The 18,811-nt window shown below is 49.2% G+C and overlaps 1 protein-coding gene and 1 non-coding gene across 6 annotated transcripts in view; both read right to left on the bottom strand.

Moving 5' to 3' along the window:
* Positions 1-18,811, bottom strand: part of LOC138497169 (uncharacterized) — an 870,532-nt gene that overhangs the window by 565,408 nt on the left and 286,313 nt on the right. The window lies entirely within an intron of this gene.
* On the bottom strand, positions 11,747-11,908 carry LOC138498950 (U1 spliceosomal RNA). The gene has a single exon (XR_011279039.1). It is a non-coding gene; the product is annotated as a U1 spliceosomal RNA (small nuclear RNA).

Raw genomic sequence — 18,811 nt, 5'->3', positions numbered from 1 at the left:
GTGGTGGGAGACATGGGTGGGGGCCTTGTGGAGGCTGCCCCGGCACTGCTGGGGGGTGGGGGTGGTGGGAGACATGAGTTGGACATGGGTGGGGGCCTTGTGTAGGCTGCCCCTGGTGACTGGGGGGGTGGGGGTGGTGGGAGACATGGGTGGGGGCCTGGTGGAGGCTGCCCCTGCACTGCTGGGGGGTGGGGGTGGTGGGAGACATGGGTTGGACATGGGTGGGGGCCTGCTGGCAGGTGCCCCACAGTGCTGGGGGGTGGGGGTGCTGGGAGACATGAGTTGGACATGGGTGGGGGCCTGGTGGAGGCTGCCCCTGGTGACTGGGGGGTGGGGGTGGTGGGAGACATGGGTGGGGGCCTTGTGGAGGCTGCCCCTGGTGGCTGGGGGGTGGGAGACATGGGTGGGGGCCTGGTGGAGGCTGCCCCGGCACTGCTGGGGGGTGGGGGTGGTGGGAGACATGAGTTGGACATGGGTGGGGGCCTTGTGTAGGCTGCCCCTGGTGGCTGGGGGGTGGGGGTGGTGGGAGACATGGGTGGGGGGCTGGTGGAGGCTGCCCCTGCACTGCTGGGGGGTGGGGGTGGTGGGAGACATGGGTGGGGGCCTTGTGGAGGCTGCCCCTGGTGACTGGGGGGGTGGGGGTGCTGGGAGACATGGGTGGGGGCCTGGTGGAGGCTGCCCCTGGTGACTGGGGGGTGGGGGTGCTGGGAGACATGGGTGGGGGCCTGGTGGAGGCTGCCCCTGGTGACTGGGGGGTGGGAGACATGGGTGGGGGCCTGGTGGAGGCTGCCCCTGGTGACTGGGGGGTGGGGGTGGTGGGAGACATGGGTGGGGGCCTGGTGGAGGCTGCCCCTGCACTGCTGGGGGGTGGGGGTGGTGGGAGACATGAGTTGGACATGGGTGGGGGCCTGGTGGAGGGTGCCCCTGGTGGCTGGGGGGTGGGGATGGTGGGAGACATGGGTGGGAGCCTGGTGGAGGCTGCCCCTGGTGACTGGGGAGTGGGGGTGGTGGGAGACATGGGTGGGGGCCTTGTGGAGGCTGCCCCTGGTGACTGGGGGGGTGGGGGTGCTGGGAGACATGGGTGGGGGCCTGGTGGAGGCTGCCCCTGGTGACTGGGGGGTGGGGGTGGTGCGAGACATGGGTGGGGGCCTGGTGGAGGCTGCCCCTGGTGACTGGGGGGTGGTGGGAGACATGGGTGGGGGCCTGGTGGAGGCTGCCCCTGCACTGCTGGGGGGTGGGGGTGGTGGGAGACATGAGTTGGACATGGGTGGGGGCCTTGTGGAGGCTGCCCCTGGTGACTGGGGGGGTGGGGGTGCTGGGAGACATGGGTGGGGGCCTGGTGGAGGCTGCCCCTGGTGACTGGGGGGTGGGGGTGGTGGGAGACATGGGTGGGGGCCTGGTGGAGGCTGCCCCTGGTGACTGGGGGGTGGGGGTGGTGGGAGACATGGGTGGGGGCCTGGTGGAGGCTGCCCCTGCACTGCTGGGGGCTGGGGGTGGTGGGAGACATGAGTTGGACATGGGTGGGGGCCTTGTGGAGGCTGCCCCTGGTGACTGGGGGGGTGGGGGTGCTGGGAGACATGGGTGGGGGCCTGGTGGAGGCTGCCCCTGGTGACTGGGGGGGTGGGGGTGGTGGGAGACATGGGTGGGGGCCTGGTGGAGGCTGCCCCTGCACTGCTGGGGGGTGGGGGTGGTGGGAGACATGGGTGGGGGCCTTGTGGAGGTTGCCCCTGGTGACTGGGGGGGTGGGGTGCTGGTAGACATGGGTGGGGGCCTGGTGGAGGCTGCCCCTGGTGGCTGGGGGGTGGGGGTGGTGGGAGACATGGGTGGGGGCCTGGTGGAGGCTGCCCCTGCACTGCTGGGGGTGGTGGGGAACATGAGTTGGACATGGGTGGGGGCCTGCTGGCAGGTGCCCCACAGTGCTGGGGGGTGGGGGTGCAAGGGGACATGTGGCTTGGCTGGGGGGCATGGCCATGGTGGATGGGCTGCCTGCGGGACATGACCAGGGGTGCAGGGTAGTCCCCTGTGGTGTGGGATGCCTGCAGAGGTCGTGGAGGGGGTAGAGGGGAGACCTGGGAGGACCCACACTGCCAATTCACGTCTTGAACTTCCCGCACACCCACGTAATACACTACCCCACTCGCACAGGCCCTTTCGCGTGTGGAACCACCCGCGAGCCCCTGAAATCCACGCACCCCGCTCCCCCAGGCCCGATCGCGTGTGGAACTACCCGCGCACCCCTGAAAACCACGTACCCAGGCCAATCGCGTGTAGACTTTCTCGCGCACCCCTGAAATCCACGTACCCAGGCCAATCGCGTGTAGACTTTCTCGCGCACCCCTGAAATCCACGTACCCAGGCCAATCGCGTGTAGACTTTCTCGCGCACCCCTGAAATCCACGTACCCAGGCCAATCGCGTGTAGACTTTCTCGCGCACCTCTGGAATCCACGTACCCAGGCCAATCGCGTGGAGACTTTCTCGCGCACCCCTAAAATCCACGTACCCAGGCCAATCGCGTGTAGACTTTCTCGCGCACCCCTGAAATCCACGTACCCAGGCCAATCGCGTGTAGACTTTCTCGCGCACCCCTGGAATCCACGTACCCAGGCCAATCGCGTGGAGACTTTCTCGCGCACCCCTAAAATCCACGTACCCAGGCCAATCGCGTGGAGACTTTCTCGCGCACCCCTAAAATCCACGTACCCAGGCCAATCGCGTGGAGACTTTCTCGCGCACCCCTGAAATCCATGTACCCAGGCCAATCGCGTGTTGACTTTCTCGCGCACCCCTGAAATACACGTACCCAGGCCAATCGCGTGTGGAAACACCCGCACACCCCTGGAATACACGCTCCCAGCTCTGCGTTTGCTGCTGCCCTTTGCGCTGGGTTGGGGATTTTGATGGCTTTTCCCTGCGCGAGAGGCGTTCTTGGAGGCGTAACTGGCGCTGCTGCAGGGTCGCTGCGCCACTGTGCGCCACGGCTGGTTTTGGTGGCTGGAATCCATGAATACGCTGTGCGCGGAAATGGATTTTAGCGCACGCGGCTGGCGCAGGGATTCGCACGCGCACACTGTGCACCAGCCGCGTGCGCCACTTGTGCGCTGAATTCTATGAATTACTCCCTAAATGATCACAAATGCACAGAATTAAACAATGACAAATTACTAAATGATATTGTTACACATGTTTAGTTGGAAGGTTGTAATGTGGTCCCTGATGATACCCAGATGGGTGGGCGAACAGTGGCCACACTCCAAAAAACCTCTGAACATGGAGAAATGAATAAAGTCTCTCACGCAGAAATGGGTAAAAAGGAAGGAAAAATGTCTTTCCATTTACCAATGTGCTTAGCCAAAAGTGAAAAAGGCCTGAGAAAGGTGAGCCCTGAAATCAGTGAGAATTCACACTTCTTATGTGTATTAGAGGAAGTTGAGGACAGATATTATGCACCCATCACTGTAGAAGAAAAATGCCAAACATTTGCTATGATTGACACTGGCGCACAGGCCACAATTATGTCCAAGGAGCTGGTAAAGAGTATCAATGAAGGGAGACCCCCACAGAATCAGATCACAGTGAAGGAAAATCAAGGTCCAGTGCATAACTTTAATGGAGAGGAGGTGCCCATTATAGGTGTAACTGACGTTGACATAAAAATAGGAAAGCACAGAATGAAACAAGAGGTATTGATCACATCTATTTGTGAAATTCCATTTCTGATGGGGACAGATTGCCTGAAAAGATTGTCGCCTCTCATAGATGGGGTGAATGGAGTGCTGTGGTCCTTAACCAAAAAACCGTTGAGACCTAAGAAACTAAAATCACAAAACAGCAACATAAATGAATGTCACACCATTGCCAAAACAAATGATGCTGTGGAGGTATATCTCCAGAATAGTTGCATACCTAGTGTCACGGTTATATTAATGTGTCAAGACAAAATGCAGAGCGACAATGAAAAACTACCTGTACAAATATACTTGGACCCAAGGAAAAATTGGCAGACTGCCATAGATGAGCACACATTACGTTTTTATTTAAAAGAGAAAATAATCAAACAGAATATTGCTCCTAAAACAGATTCAGAAAAACACATTACCACTCTTGCTGAAATACACATGGAAGATGAGCAACCATGGGTTCATGTTGGTATAAATGACTGTTTTAAAACAATAAAAGCCACTTTAGCGCTTGAACAGGAGAGGAGCTTCATTAATGAGAAATTGTTGCAAAAGATAATGGAGAGGGAAGAGATCCCGAAATTTAGGATTAAAAACCAATATGTTTCTGGGTTGAACAGTCCAGACTTTGAAAACCGAATTGCAGGCAGATGAATGCTTAAAATTAGCATTGGGCAGAAAACAATTTACCATAATGTATGGATAGTGAGTGGAGCACAAAATGACTTTTACATGGGCAATGACATCATGCACAGAATGTGTATGGTGTTATATTTCCTTAATCAAAAAATATGGTCGCGCCTAGGTGGGCCGGCACCTGAATTTGAAAACAAAAGAAGGGCTTATCATTGTGCACAACTGGTTCCTTATGCAATCAAATTACAAATGAGGAAAGATACTATTATTCCTGCATTTACAAAACAGTTTGCAATAACACTGAAATGCAAAAATGGACAGCAGATGAAAGACTCTGATGCATTTGTATGCCTGAATGAATCCATAAAACAGCAAGGCCTGGATTATGAATACATTCCATTGGTAGATATTGTTGAAGAATCTGTAAAAATTATGGTAAATAATAAAGGTTGTCAGGATATTCATTTAGAGGAAAACTCCCCATTAGGAATGGCCATACAAAAATCACATTATACGGCAGATTTAAATAACATGGTGATTGGAAATATCCCTGAAAAGTATGTAGATGCCAAGGGTGAGGTGCCAGAACACCTGGACTCTCAGCCCAAAGGAATATTTAAAATTCATTCTGTGTATCCTTATGATTCAAATGAGACAGTGTGCTGCCATCAAGAGGATTGCATAACATCAAATTTAAATGAAAATAAAACTGAAAATCAGCCCATTGAAGTGGAAGCTGATATGCCAAAATATTTAAAAGTGGCAGCTTTACAAAAGGACACAGCCACACAGTTAGAGGAAAGCGCCGAGATTCCCTTAGCAGAAGATTTTCCAGAATTTTCCAAAATGGTATAAGAGCAGATCTCCTTAGCGGATGCGTGTGACAACGATGAGGATAGGAACGAACTGAGAAAGATATTTATGGAATTTAAAGATGTATTTGCAAAAGATGCTCATGATTGTGGTTTAACTGAATTACATGTGGCCACACTTCCGGAAGGGTGTAGCAGAAGTCCAGTATTTGTACGCCAGTATAGACTACCGCTGGCATGTTTAGAATCATTAGCAGAGATTATAAAGAATTTGGAAGCTCGGGGAATCATCAGGCCCATTCATAGCACATCCAATACACCTATTTTAGGTGTGTTAAAGCCAAATGGTCAATGGTGGCTATGTGCAGACTTGAGGGAGTTAAATAAAAGAGTGCCAGTATCCAGATGGCCACTGCCATTCATTGATCAGGGCCTAGCTCAGGTACATGGTTCAAAAGTGTTTACTACATTAGATCTCACCTCTGGATATTGGTGCGTGCCATTGGCAGAGGAGATACAGAATTTATTTTCCTTTACATTTGACAGGACTCAATATGCCTGGCTTAGAGCTCCGTTCGGGTACATCAATAGTGGGAGTGAATTTGGCATATTTTTGAGAAAGGCCATGCCAGATGCAGCGGAAAAAGGAACCATAGTTTATGTGGATGATGTCCTGATAAAAAATGAAAGCCTGAAAAGCCATTTTGATGAAATAAGACACGTGCTTGGCCAATTGCAGAAAGCAGGCGCCAAAGTGTCTTTACAAAAAGCACAATGGTGCAAGAAAAAAGTGAACTTTCTAGGCCATGAAGTGACTGAACATGGGCTAAATCCACAAAAGAAGAAAATAGAGGCCATACAAAAACTAAAGGACCCTAAAAATGTGAAAGAGGTAAAAAGTTTATTAGGGATGACAGGCTATAACAGAAAGTTCATTGAAAATTATGCTGAAATCACTCAATCATTGACTAAACTGCTTAAACTGAATACACCCTGGATATGGGAAAAAGAGCAGTCTGAGGCAGTAGTTAAATTGAAGGAATGTCTTGTAAAGGCACCATGTTTAGCATATCCCATAAAGGGTAGGGATTTCTTTATAGAAATAGGGTTCTCTGAACATTGTATGTCAGCAGTGTTATCACAAAAACATGATGTGAATCACAAAACCATTGCATATGCAAGTAAAGCATTTTCCCAAGTTGAAATGAAATTCAATGAATGTGAAAAGGCCCTATTAACCACTGTGTGGGCGCTACAACATTTCCGCCCTATTGTTCAGGGAGAAAAGGCGATTATTGAAACAAATCATCAACCTTTGCAGTTTTTAGAGAGTAAAAGAATTAGGTCAGGTAATCTAGCGCAGTCCATCACTTCATGGACGCTGGCATTACAAGGTTTTCCTGTAGAAGTGAGATATGGACAAAATAAAAAGAGCCCAATTGCTCAAGGGTTAGCTGACTGACATGACTGTGCAGCTGAACAAGTATCAAACGAAATGGAAGTGGAACCTAGTTTTCAGGAATTTGAACAATCACCACACAAAGCTTTTGATGAAAAAACATGCAAGGATCTGCCAACTGTATATGTGGATGGTTGTGCTTTTCACATTGAAAATGACAGTAATAAACAATTAGTGTCAGGAATAGGGAATGTCTGGTTGAAATGTGAAGGCGTCCCCAGTGTAGGGATGAGGATTGGAGCTAGAAGCAGTCAAGTGGCGGAATTGGCGGCCATTTATAAAGCAATTGCTACTGTAGTTGATAATAAATTCAGTGAAATTGTCCTGGTGACTGATTCTGACTATGCACGAAATAGCTTTGTGGTGTATTTACCTGGCTGGAAAGCGAGAGGCATGGTTACATACAACAAAAAGCCACTTAAACATGGAAAAATGATACAAGCCATAGACAAATTGGTGTCAGAAAATGATTTGACAATATACTGGAGAAAAATTTGTGGGCATTTAAAAACACCCAGAGAGGATAAGGAGGGAAATGATAAGGCAGACCACCTGGCTAAAATTGGGGCTGTGATGGGAGAATTGCTACCTATAGATGATTTACTGGGTGAAATACAAATTGATGCGATAACACGTTCTAAAGCACCAAAGGAGGTAGATCAACCAGTGGTACAGTGGGGTCATGATATGCCAGACCAAGATTTGATTGAGGCACAAAAGAATGATCGAATTCTGGGAATCTATTATAATCATTTGATAGATCCTGAACCAAACCCTTTAACAGAAAATGACTGTATGGGAAAAGAAGAGTTGAGGGTGCTATTAAAGAATAAAAAACGAGTTAGACTGCAGGATGGACTCATGATTAGAGAGTCCATAACAGGACAAATACAGTGGGTGGTACCCCTTTCATTCAGAGGGCTAATGCTACAACATGCACATGATGCAATAACTGCAGGCCACAGAGGTTCACAAAAAACATTGGAAATACTAAAAGATTATGCTTACTGGCCACATATGTCCCAAGATGTGGAATTATATACTAGAGGATGTCTAGTATGCGCCCAATTTAAACCTGCTTCACCAATTCATAGAGCCCCATTGATGAAAAGAGGCCTAACTCTTCCATGGTCAGATTTGCAAATAGACTATGTAGGCCCTTTAAAAAGGTCGAGCAGAGGAAACCGTTACATTTTAAGTGTGATATGTTTGATGTCGCAGTGGATTTAATGTATTCCTGCACCAGATTGTAGTGCGCAAACAGCAGCCACATTGCTGGTGAACCATGTGTTCTCAAGGTTTGGGTTGCCACAAAGAATTGAGTCAGACAGAGGAAGTCATTTCACAAGTACTCTAATGAGTAAGGTATGGCAAATACTGGGTGTGAAAAGGAAACTACATATCGCATATCGGGCAGCCTCTTCAGGTGGAGTTGAACGGAGCAATAGGTCTGTCGTGGACATATTAAAGAAATTTGTGGCAGAAGCAGGTTCCAGCTGGGATTTACGTTTACCGTTGATTTTGATGGCAATCAGATCAACTCCTGCCAAAGCAACAGGTATTAGTCCACATGAAGTCTTAACAGGTAGGAAAATGGTGTTACCACAACACCTACTATACAGAACACATGAGCAGACACTTGTGAGTGCATCCACGGTTAATGAGTACATTGATGAATTGAGGAAGCATTTGCAACATGCATTTGCTTTTGTGCAGAGAAATCTAGAAAGAGCTGCTGACAGTGCAAAGTCATACTACGATAAAAGAACATCAGTGAGAGAATACAGTGTAGGGGATCAGGTGTATAAGTTTCATTTTGGAAAAAGTAAACAGAAAAATTCTAAATTTGTAGCAGCCTGGCAGGGGCCATTTCGAATTATAGATAAGGTTTCTCCTGTAGTTTATAAAATTTTAAAGACTGAAGGTGAAACAGTAACTGAACAGTTTGTGCATGTAAATCAGATTAAGCCATGCCATCCCAGACACAAGATCAGGCAGCTTGAGCATGTAGAAACACCACACAAAGCTTTTGATGAAAAAACATGCAAGGATCTGCCAACTGTATATGTGGATGGTTGTGCTTTTCACATTGAAAATGACAGTAATAAACAATTAGTGTCAGGAATAGGGAATGTCTGGTTGAAATGTGAAGGCGTCCCCAGTGTAGGGATGAGGATTGGAGCTAGAAGCAGTCAAGTGGCGGAATTGGCGGCCATTTATAAAGCAATTGCTACTGCAGTTGATAATAAATTCAGTGGAATTGTCCTGGTGACCGATTCTGACTATGCACGAAATAGCTTTGTGGAGTATTTACCTGGCTGGAAAGTGAGAGGCATGGTTACATACAACAAAAAGCCACTTAAACATGGAAAAATGATACAAGCCATAGACAAATTGGTGTCAGAAAATGATTTGACAATATACTGGAGAAAAATTCGTGGGCATTTAAAAACACCCAGAGAGGATAAGGAGGGAAATGATAAGGCAGACCACCTGGCTAAAATTGGGGCTGTGATGGGAGAATTGCTACCTATAGATGATTTACTGGGTGAAATTAGTATTGTGCTATATACTTAATCTGTTTCTTTTCTATTTGATTTAGAATATTAACATATTTGTACCAGAGGTCACGGGAGACAATCGAGTCCTGGAGTCCCCTGGATGAAGACCAAAAGATGCCTGCCTCTGGGTGGAGGTGAAGACAAAATAACCGGAATGCCAAAGAAAAGATGACTTCTATAGAAAAGGATCCAAGAGTACCAAGATGAAAGAGTACCCGAATGAACCAAAAGAGGCAGACAAGTGTCCTGGCATATGGAGTTTCACGTATTTATTATTTTAATTAATTGTTTTAATCTGTTATGTTAATTATTTGTTTTAGTTAGTTGTTTTATTTTATTATTTTCAATTGACTTCAAGTATAAAATTGAAACACTGGACTATGGACACTTCCATTGGGAAGGCAAATGTAGAACATTTTATAAGAATTGATGAATTCAGATGAATTTTAATATCATGTTGATTGAACAGTGATTTTTCAATTTTCATATTCACAACAAGAATGTTAATTGTATTGGATTGTTACATTTTGAAAAGAAGAAAAGAAGCAGGTTGTTTTTTTTAAAATTGGCTTGGATCATAGCCAAGTTCTAAAAAAAAGGAGGGTATATGTAGGATTGTTTAGCGTGTTTTGGGAGCACAGAGCGCAGCACCAATGCACAGGATCAATGTATAGCATGTTTTTTGAAGTGCAGCGCCACTGCATGGGTTTGATGCATTGATATAATGTGGTACAGCAAGACATGTGTTATTGAGCATTTTTTTTTTATGCAGCGCCACTGCATGGGTTTAATGCAATTGCTTCAAACTATGTGTTGCCAGTGCAACATATGGAGATGTAAATGAAGACAGGCTACACAGGTTAAAAACAAACCATTTTCTCATTTAAAAGCGCATTTTATTTTTCATATTCAAAATGCACACATTTTTTTTCTTTTCATCTGAAATGCCTATGTTGCAAGAGACACATTTGAAGATTAATGAACTAATATAATTAACCGTACTAACATAATTCTAACTTCTTAATAATATAATGTGTTCTACACTGCAAAATGAGGCAGGCTGAAACTCATTTCAGACTGTGTGCAGATTTTTTTTTTCTTCTGGTTTTTCTGTGCTGCTTTGTCCATAGTATTTGCAGGAAGCAAGGATTCGAATAGCAGGAAATCAGTTTTGTTACAGTTGCTTACTGTAAAAAATGTCTATTGTGTGCAGAGGGTGGATAGGACATGATACAATTTCATTGGTTAGGATCCTTTGGTAGGAGGTAACCAGAGTTTTCTTGTATAATCTCGGGGAAGAAGCTGGGGAGAGGACATCTTGACACACAGCTCGGAGAAGGACGGGGTTGATAGCTGGGGATGCCTGATTCCTAAAGCAGATTCAATACTGCTACAGAGACTGGGATTTCCAGTCAACAAGCCCCAGTTTGAGCGACAGCAAATGCTTGTCCTTGCTGGGTGAACCCCTCCAGAAGGCGAACAGCCAAAGAAGTTACATGCTGAACAAGCCTGGTAATTATCTTGCTGAAGTGTGGGAGCTGTGCGTATGTGTGGGAAAATATTCAGTCAGAGTAGGAGTGGAGATTCCCGTGTTTTAACCACATGTTAATGTTGCAAATTGAATTCTTGTTCCTCGCCACTCTCCTTTCATTGTGTTACAGATAATGTTGTTACTGTGAGCTTTCCATTTATTTCTGTTAAAAAAGAGTAAGCCCGTGTTGAAATGCAAGTTTTATAATACAAAAAAAAATTATCTGAAAGCAGGCGGGAAGTGTGTTTCATTTTATCTTGTCCTTTGTGCATCTATCATTATAACACTGGTAATATGGGAAGATCCTTGCACAGTGCAATTGTCATTTTTAAAAGTTGCTAAAAGATAAGACATGGCAGTAGCTGTGTGTGTGTTTTCTGAATGGAACATAATAATAACAAGATGAAATAGCCAACTGCCGAAGGTCTATGAGTCGGCAGGAAGAGAGGCCCTGGACATAGCTCACCAAACGTAAATAAGTTGGTGATAAATACCACATATAGCTTGCTGTCGTAGATAAGTCAGTGAGAACAGCCCATGGTGGCACTCCAATTGGAAATGTGGTGTTTCTGAAATGCAAGCCTGAGGTCTCTCTAGTGATCACACGAACAAACTAAACAAAAATAAGGGGTTTGGATATTGTGGTCACATATATAAAACAAAGGATTTATGCTCATCCATAAATACCACCAATAACGCATACCAACATAATGTATACCACTAAATGTATCAGTGTGCTGAAATAATGTATGTATATATACCAAATCTAATCTGAATGCAAAGAGTGATTATTACTGAATTATTTTCATTTTGGCGGTAAGAAAATACCACTAGGCCCCAGATCTATACAAAATACCCTACAGTGCCCAATACATATGGCAGCTTATCTCTGTAATACACATTACTTCTGTGGTGATGAAAGAAGCATAATTCAATTCAACAGATAAAATGCGGAAAAGCGATCATCCAAAGGTGAACCTAATTGAAGAAACGCAATGTGAGCACAATCTTAAAGTATGCAACCTAGCAGGCCTAGTGCACACTTTACCTTTTCTTTCAACAATAAATCGGGGGATAGCGCGAACGCAGTCCCCCACTACCAGAAATAATGCAGTCGTGTATCCCGCATTTGGGAACATAGCAGGGGTCAGCAAATCCGATGTGCAATGGGTAAGCCTCACCCTGGGAGATCTGCCCTTGAGATCAGATTCTCCCCTGCCAGCTAAGTATGAGTTGCATGCAAGAGGGTAGGGGTTGGGTCAGTTCTGGGAAGCCCCGCTAAGCGAGGGTGAGAAGACAGGCCCTGACCCAGCACCAACCCCCCAACCCCCGGAAGCTCTGAGCGTCTGCAGAGCTGCCTGTCCCGCGTGTAGGGGGAAGCTCCAGTAGGCAGAGCCCAGCAGAAGAGCAGATTGTAGCGCAGTTCCTTTCTCCCATCAGGCCCTGCTCGGCCCGAGATTTGTATAAATAGCAGGATGGCTCGAGCAGGCCTGTTGCAGTCTGCCCATTGGCCTGTCGGCCCCACACGGGCCCATGGCCCTCCTGAGCGGAGCTGCTCAGCACTGGCCCCATTGCAACCATCATAATCATCCTGGACCTCGACGCTCCACCACCCCTGAATCCAGAGTTCTGCTCAATGGCAATGCTGAAGCTTTGACATCTTTGCCGTAACCATATGCCGTGTTGTGTCAGCTGAGCCTGCACAGCGCCAAAGGCAAGTATTCCCTTGTCTGGGCCCAGAGGCCACGGAGTCTTCCAGTGCCATCCACTTGGCACGGCCTACTGTTCCCAGCGTTTTCTACCCGCAAATCAGCACCACTGCCAAACACTACTGCATCATTAGGAGCCATCGCTGCTGCTCTCCGACTTGACCCCAGCCCAGCGCAAAGGCACACATGCTTCTGGTCTGATGCTGAAAAGCCTGGCTCTACTGAGATCCGAAAGACAAGAATGAAGGTATTTTGGGAACATAGTACTATTGTTTATTGTGTTGCAACTGTATCAGCTCACACCTCTCCTGAAGGGTATAGGCTGCCCTCAGACTGCGCTACCAAAAGAGTGAAAATAAGTTATACCTGTTGGGCTTGCCCGTTTCACTTTTATGATTGGGATCACTGCTGCATGGGTATTAAGCGTGTTATAAATAACCTATCATATCAGATCATATCATAGATCACAGATCAAGATCATAAGCAACTTCGAGAAACCTTGGCAGGTGGTCCACTGAGGCCCATTTGCAGGTTGCAGTGTGTTATTGGGGCACTACTAGGGTAACATATTGTGCTGTACATGTGGTATTCGCCATGCTTTGATACCCCACTGGCCACATCTATAATGTCCAATGTACTTGGTATAATGCATGGACATTTTCTCAATCCGCACTGTGCTTAGAGGTAAACGTAACTGAGCTGCCGCTGTTCTTCTTTGTCTCGAGACGAGGAAAAAAAGCACCGCAAAGGTTAAGTTTCTCAGCTGATAAAGGTTAATCTCTGGTGCCATTCGCAATTCAAAAGAACGATTTTTGGGGCAGACAGGCTGTGTCGCCGCAACCCCTGCTAAACATATGTCCAGAGATGACAAACCTTGAAAGTCACTCCGCACAATGGCCCTCTGAGCAGCAGCCCACGGGTAATCAGGGGTTCAGGAATCCGCTGTGCTGCCCACGCCAAGAGGAACTCCTGCACAGCACCTGTCCACATAATCCTTCGCCCGGGCCAGCACTCTCTTCTCCTCACCTCGCCACCTCCTCCCTTCAACTCAGCTCGCCTTTTGCCCCTCGGAGCACCATGCAAGAGAGGAACAGGCATGTCTGGGCCGGAGCCCTTTCCTCTCTTGCATGGTGGGTCCTACTTGCCTGAAATGGGATATTTAAATGCAAAGTAATTGCTACTATATTAATCCCATTGTTCATAGTTTGTGGGAGTACTGGGCAATTGTATGGACCCGCGCTAACTGAAAATGAACGGTATTCCCGAGGTAACCCTCACTATGCCGTTATACAAATTAGTCTCTCCTTCCTCCATCATCAAGTCCCAAGATCTTCTTGATGAATGTATTTATTTTTGCAATGTTTGTCGGATATCCGACAAACATTGCATAAATAAATAAACGCTTCGTGGCTGAGGACCGTAACTACCTCTGTTGACCCCATGGGGTCACCAGAGGAAGTTACAGTTTTGCGCACAGGCACATTTAAAAAAAATGGCTTGGCGGGCCGCATTGTGGCCCGCGGGCCGTATGTTGGACAACCTTGATCTACGAGCTCCAGAAACAAGTCCCTTGTACAGATATGCCAATATGGCTGGCAGAACTAAAGTTCAAGAAGTTTGATGGATCCTGAATACAGTCGAAATGCTGGCGATTCAAGGTTCGGCCAAACTCATTCACTCAGGCTGGGCTACAGCTGTGCTCCCTTCTGCTCTACCCGAAGATTCTATCTTTGGCTCCTCCACTTTCCTTTCTCCAAGTTAGCCGCATTGTATTTGTACCACAAAAACGAGTGTCTCAGTACTTAAAGCACATGCCCCAATCAAGAAGTATGCAAAAAATAAACTAGCCCTTGAAGGAACCCCATAGGCTGTATACCCTAAGACAAAGAGGAAGGATCTTTGCAATGATGTCCCATATAAAATGCAAAGTGGACATCTCTATGGCATTTAGTTATGAACCTGCTGTGCTGGTCACTCAAATAGGGTTGCAAATAAACAGTAACAATTATCAGCTGTGCATGATCATGAAAGGAGGCTCCCAATGCCCCATAGACCACAAAATTGCACAAATACAAAAATGGCACTATCACACTGGTTAATTAAAACAACTTTGTGGGAGCGCTGTTGAGCAGGCATCGGATGAAGATGTAGTCCTCTACTGCTCCGTCCGTACCGCCCGTAATCCTGTGAAAATCCTGCAAGAAAGAGGAATTGATCGGTGCACGAACACTGCACGCCGCAATATAGAGGTCCGTCCCTATATGGTCGAAATCTGGGGGAAAATCGGAGCTGCCTAGCTGGTGAATGAACCATCTACAACTTCAGCGATGTGGCGCGGGAAGAGGGACGAACACCAGCACTGCAGGGAGAGCGGCCCGCCGAAGGGGGAGGGGATCGGGACTCCCGCACTTCGCCGCACGAACAGGAGAGCGGTCAGAGCTTCCCCCTTTCTGCCGCGACCCCAGTGGACCACAGACGGGGCAAGAAACTGCCGCAGCCCCGGAGGGCAAGAAGCGTGGCGGAGGAGGAGGGGCAGAGACGGGGGACAGACCCGTACTGACACGACCGCCTGGGCCACCGTTGTTCTCCCTGCCCCGTCCCCATAAGACTGTGCTGGGGGCTGCCAGGGAGCTGCGGAGAGGACGAGGTGGTGCGCGGGGGCACCAGACGGCTGCAGGCGGACTCACAGTCACCCACACAGAGCCGCGGGCTGGGGCACCAACGACAGCCCGCCCCCGGGAGGTGGCCCATCTGGTGCTCGAGGCCACGGACCGGGCCTCTGAGAAAGGGAGGCACAACGAGCAGCGGGCCCCCCTGAGCTCTAGTCGGCCGCAGCCTTGGATTACCAGCCTCCCCCGGACGCAACAGAACACACGGGCCTGCAAGGGAGAGGTGCTGCAGCAGACAGAGCTTCACACTCACCCACGAGAGCCCTGGGTGGGCCTAAGCTGTTGCGGGCCTCTGGACCACCTAAGGATGGCAGATTGAGCACACACCAGCACCGGATCTGGTGAGAAGGACTGGTGTGGCGGCACCCAAGTAAGAGCGATATCCTGGCACCCGGGGGGTGGAGTGACAGCCCTGTGGTGAACTAATACGCTGGGGGGGAAGATAGGAGGTAAGGACTGGCGGAGCCCGAGGAGGCACAGAGCGGAAACCCCCTCCCCCCATAGTATCAAATGAGACTGGTGGAGGCATAGGGGGGTCCAGGAACTCTCCCCCTCTGACCTTAAGCGGCACCCCCCCCCCGGCATCATTACCACACCCACAGTATCTGGGGAGCCAGGACACCCGCCTAAGGCTGCTACACCCTGGATTCTGCTCCTGGGACTAGATGGGGCGACATACCCATACCGAAAGACCTCGGTGCAAAACAAAATAGATACACCATGTCTGTTCCCGGAAACCCACCCGCTGCCATGGATCACGTTGGAAGGGGCACTGCAGCTAGTGTAACAAAGCAGGCACTAACGGACATAATGGCTGCCATCGGGGAGTCGAGAACGTCCGTGGAATCCAAAATAGATGGCCTGTCCTCGGAGGTCTCCTTCCTCCGCCAGGACTTGCGGAACCTGAGATCCCGGGTGGGGGAAACAGAGCAGAGAATTTCTAATGCCGAGGATACGACCAAAAGGATGGAGGAACGCTTGGGGCAGCTGGATAAAAAACTCGCCACTCTCGAGGCCAGGGCCGAGGACAGCGAAGGCCGTTCCCGGCGCAATAACCTGCGCATTCTCGGGCTTCCGGAACGCGAGGAAGGCCCGTCTATGGAACTGTTCCTAGAAGACTGGCTCACAGACCTCATGGCCCCCCCAAAGCTCTCAAAATTCTTCTCCATCGAAAGGGCGCACAAAGTCCCGACGGGCAGACCAGTAATAGGAGCACCTCCAAGAACGGTAATTGCTAAGCTCATGAATTACCGGGACAGGGACACAATTCTTCATATGGCACACGCAAAGGGCCAGATCACGTACAACTGGAATAAGATCGGGTTCTTCCCCGACTACATACGAGCGGTTCAGAAAGCCTGCCAATCATACGATTCCATCAAGCGGAAGTTGGCATCATTGAACATCAAATATGCACTGTTCTTCCCGGCTACCCTCAAGCTGCACTGCGATAATATAGTTCACGTGTTCCAGAACCGAAAAGAAGCATGGGACTGGCTGGAGACCCAGGTTCTATCCTCACCAAGATCCAGAGACCACACGCCAAGGAAGGGGAACGGCTACACCACCCAGACGCAAGGACAAACACCTATCCCAAGCATGGAAGGCACAGAGGACACCCTGCCCGGGGAAAATGGGAAGACCAACGAGACATAAGGTACTGGAGAACACCCACTGTTACAGATCGCCCCGAGGGAGGGTGCACTCTTGTCCCCTCATATGGCATAGGCAGGAGATGCAAAACTTGTGCGACATGTGCAAGTAAACGGGCGGCCCGGTACGGGCGAGCGGAGCAGCAACCCGAGCCCCGGGGGAATCTCCCCTGAATAAGTTCTTATTGTTGATGGTTGTAAGTTTGGGTAACAGGTGCTTCCGGTTTGGGGGGGTCGGGGAGGGGGAGTACAGGGTGGGGGGATTTCACGGGAGTTGGCTATCAAGCACCACAGAGCCCGGGGTTGGGATAGCAATTGTTACGGGCACCAGTTGTGCTGGAATGTGGGATCCGGAGTTTGGGAGACTGGAGGTTGTTTTGGTTCATGAAGTGCATTCATTTGGAAGTGACGGAGAAGACAATGGCCGGGCTTTGGGGGGGGCGGAATGGGGGGGGGACACATGGAACATATGACCCTCCTTGAATGCCGATTGGACTCCATCATAGTAACGGGCCGCAAACGGGTCGGTAGTCCCTGCTGACCTGGAACGTGAATGGCCTGGGTTCAAGCATCAAACGAAAGCTAATATTGCAGTACCTTAATAGACACTCCCCAGACGTGGCCCTGCTTACGGAGACCCATTTGGCTGGGACGGAATGCAGCTTTTTTAGGAGATCCAATTATTTGCAGTCATACCAGGCGGGATTCTCCAGGGGCGCTAGGGGCACAATGGTACTCTTCCATAAATACACCCATTCCTGGTTTAAAAAAGTCTGCAATGACCCGAGGGGCTGGTATGTTGCAGTGTTGGGTGACTTGTGTGGAGAGCGGTGGGGCTTCCTCGCGGCATATGCACCCCCCGCGCTCACAAAGGACCTTTTTCGAGACCTGCAATTGATATTGAGGGAGGAGGAGGCGGACATATGGGCCTTGGGGGGACTTCAATGACGTAATGGAGGTTGCCAGAGACAGGTCACGCAGGGGGGATCACGACCCGGGAGGGCCCGACAGCACTCCATAACTTTACTGAATCCACTGGGTTATTAGACAGCTGGAGGGCTTTACACACGACTGAGGTGGGGTTCTCATTTTACTCTCATTCGCATAAAACAATGTCCAGACTTGATTACATCCTCATCCCCCGGAATGCATCCCACAGACTCACGTCCGCAGCCCTCCTGGCCAGGGGGATCTCAGATCACTCTCCCCTACTAGTGACCCTAAAGGGCAGACACCAGAAGCCGGACACCAATTGGCGTCTGAGCACATACTACTTGGGGTTCCCCGAGAGGTTGACAAATAAGTCCAATGAATACTTTGAGCACAACAAGGGGTCTGTAGATTGCCCAATCACAATCTGGGAGGCCTATAAATCCGTGCTTCGGGGAGAGGCCATTTCCTTGGTGACTTCCCACCGGCTGAACCACACTCGCGAAAATCACGGAGGCTGAGGGACTGGTCTCCGAATGGGAGGCACAATTTTTGGAATCGGAGGATGCGGCCTCAATGGAGGCCCTCGAAACAGCACAGGAGACCCTAAGTAATTTGGCCTTAGATAATGCTCAGGCCGCCCACTGGTCGATCCGGACCCAAATTTATGAGCGTGGGGACAAGGCGGGGAAAAAACTAGCTTGGCTGGAGAGGAGGGAAATACGCAAGGGGTATGTTCAAGCAATCCAAACATCAAATGGGGACCTATTGACGGAGGACTCCGACATCGCAGACACCTTCGCCAATTACTACGAGCGCCTCTATTCCCCTCTGGGCGGGAACACTGAGATCTGCCGTCCGAATTTCCTCGACACGGTTGAACTCCCACGCCTTACTTCACAACAGAGGCAAACACTGGACCGGGAACTGATGGAGGACGAACTACAAGCTGCGCTCACACAACTCCAAACCAGGAAAACCCCGGGACCCAACGGGTTCCCAGTGGAAACCTGGAAACACCTCGGCGGTTCTCCAATTACACACATGCATAGCATCTTCCTCCGGAGTAGGGAAATAGGCTCCCTCCCCCCGGACCTCCGGGAAACCTGCAATGTAGTACTGCCCAAACCGGGAAGACACCCTGAGCAATGTGCCTCATATAGGCCCATCTCA

Source organism: Ambystoma mexicanum, chromosome 5q (assembly GCF_040938575.1).
Source record: "Ambystoma mexicanum isolate Mex_15411 chromosome 5q, UKY_AmexF1_1, whole genome shotgun sequence".
NCBI classification, from domain to species: domain Eukaryota; kingdom Metazoa; phylum Chordata; class Amphibia; order Caudata; family Ambystomatidae; genus Ambystoma; species Ambystoma mexicanum.
The sequence above is the reverse complement of the archived record's forward strand: the minus strand, read 5'-3'. Positions and strand labels throughout refer to the sequence as shown.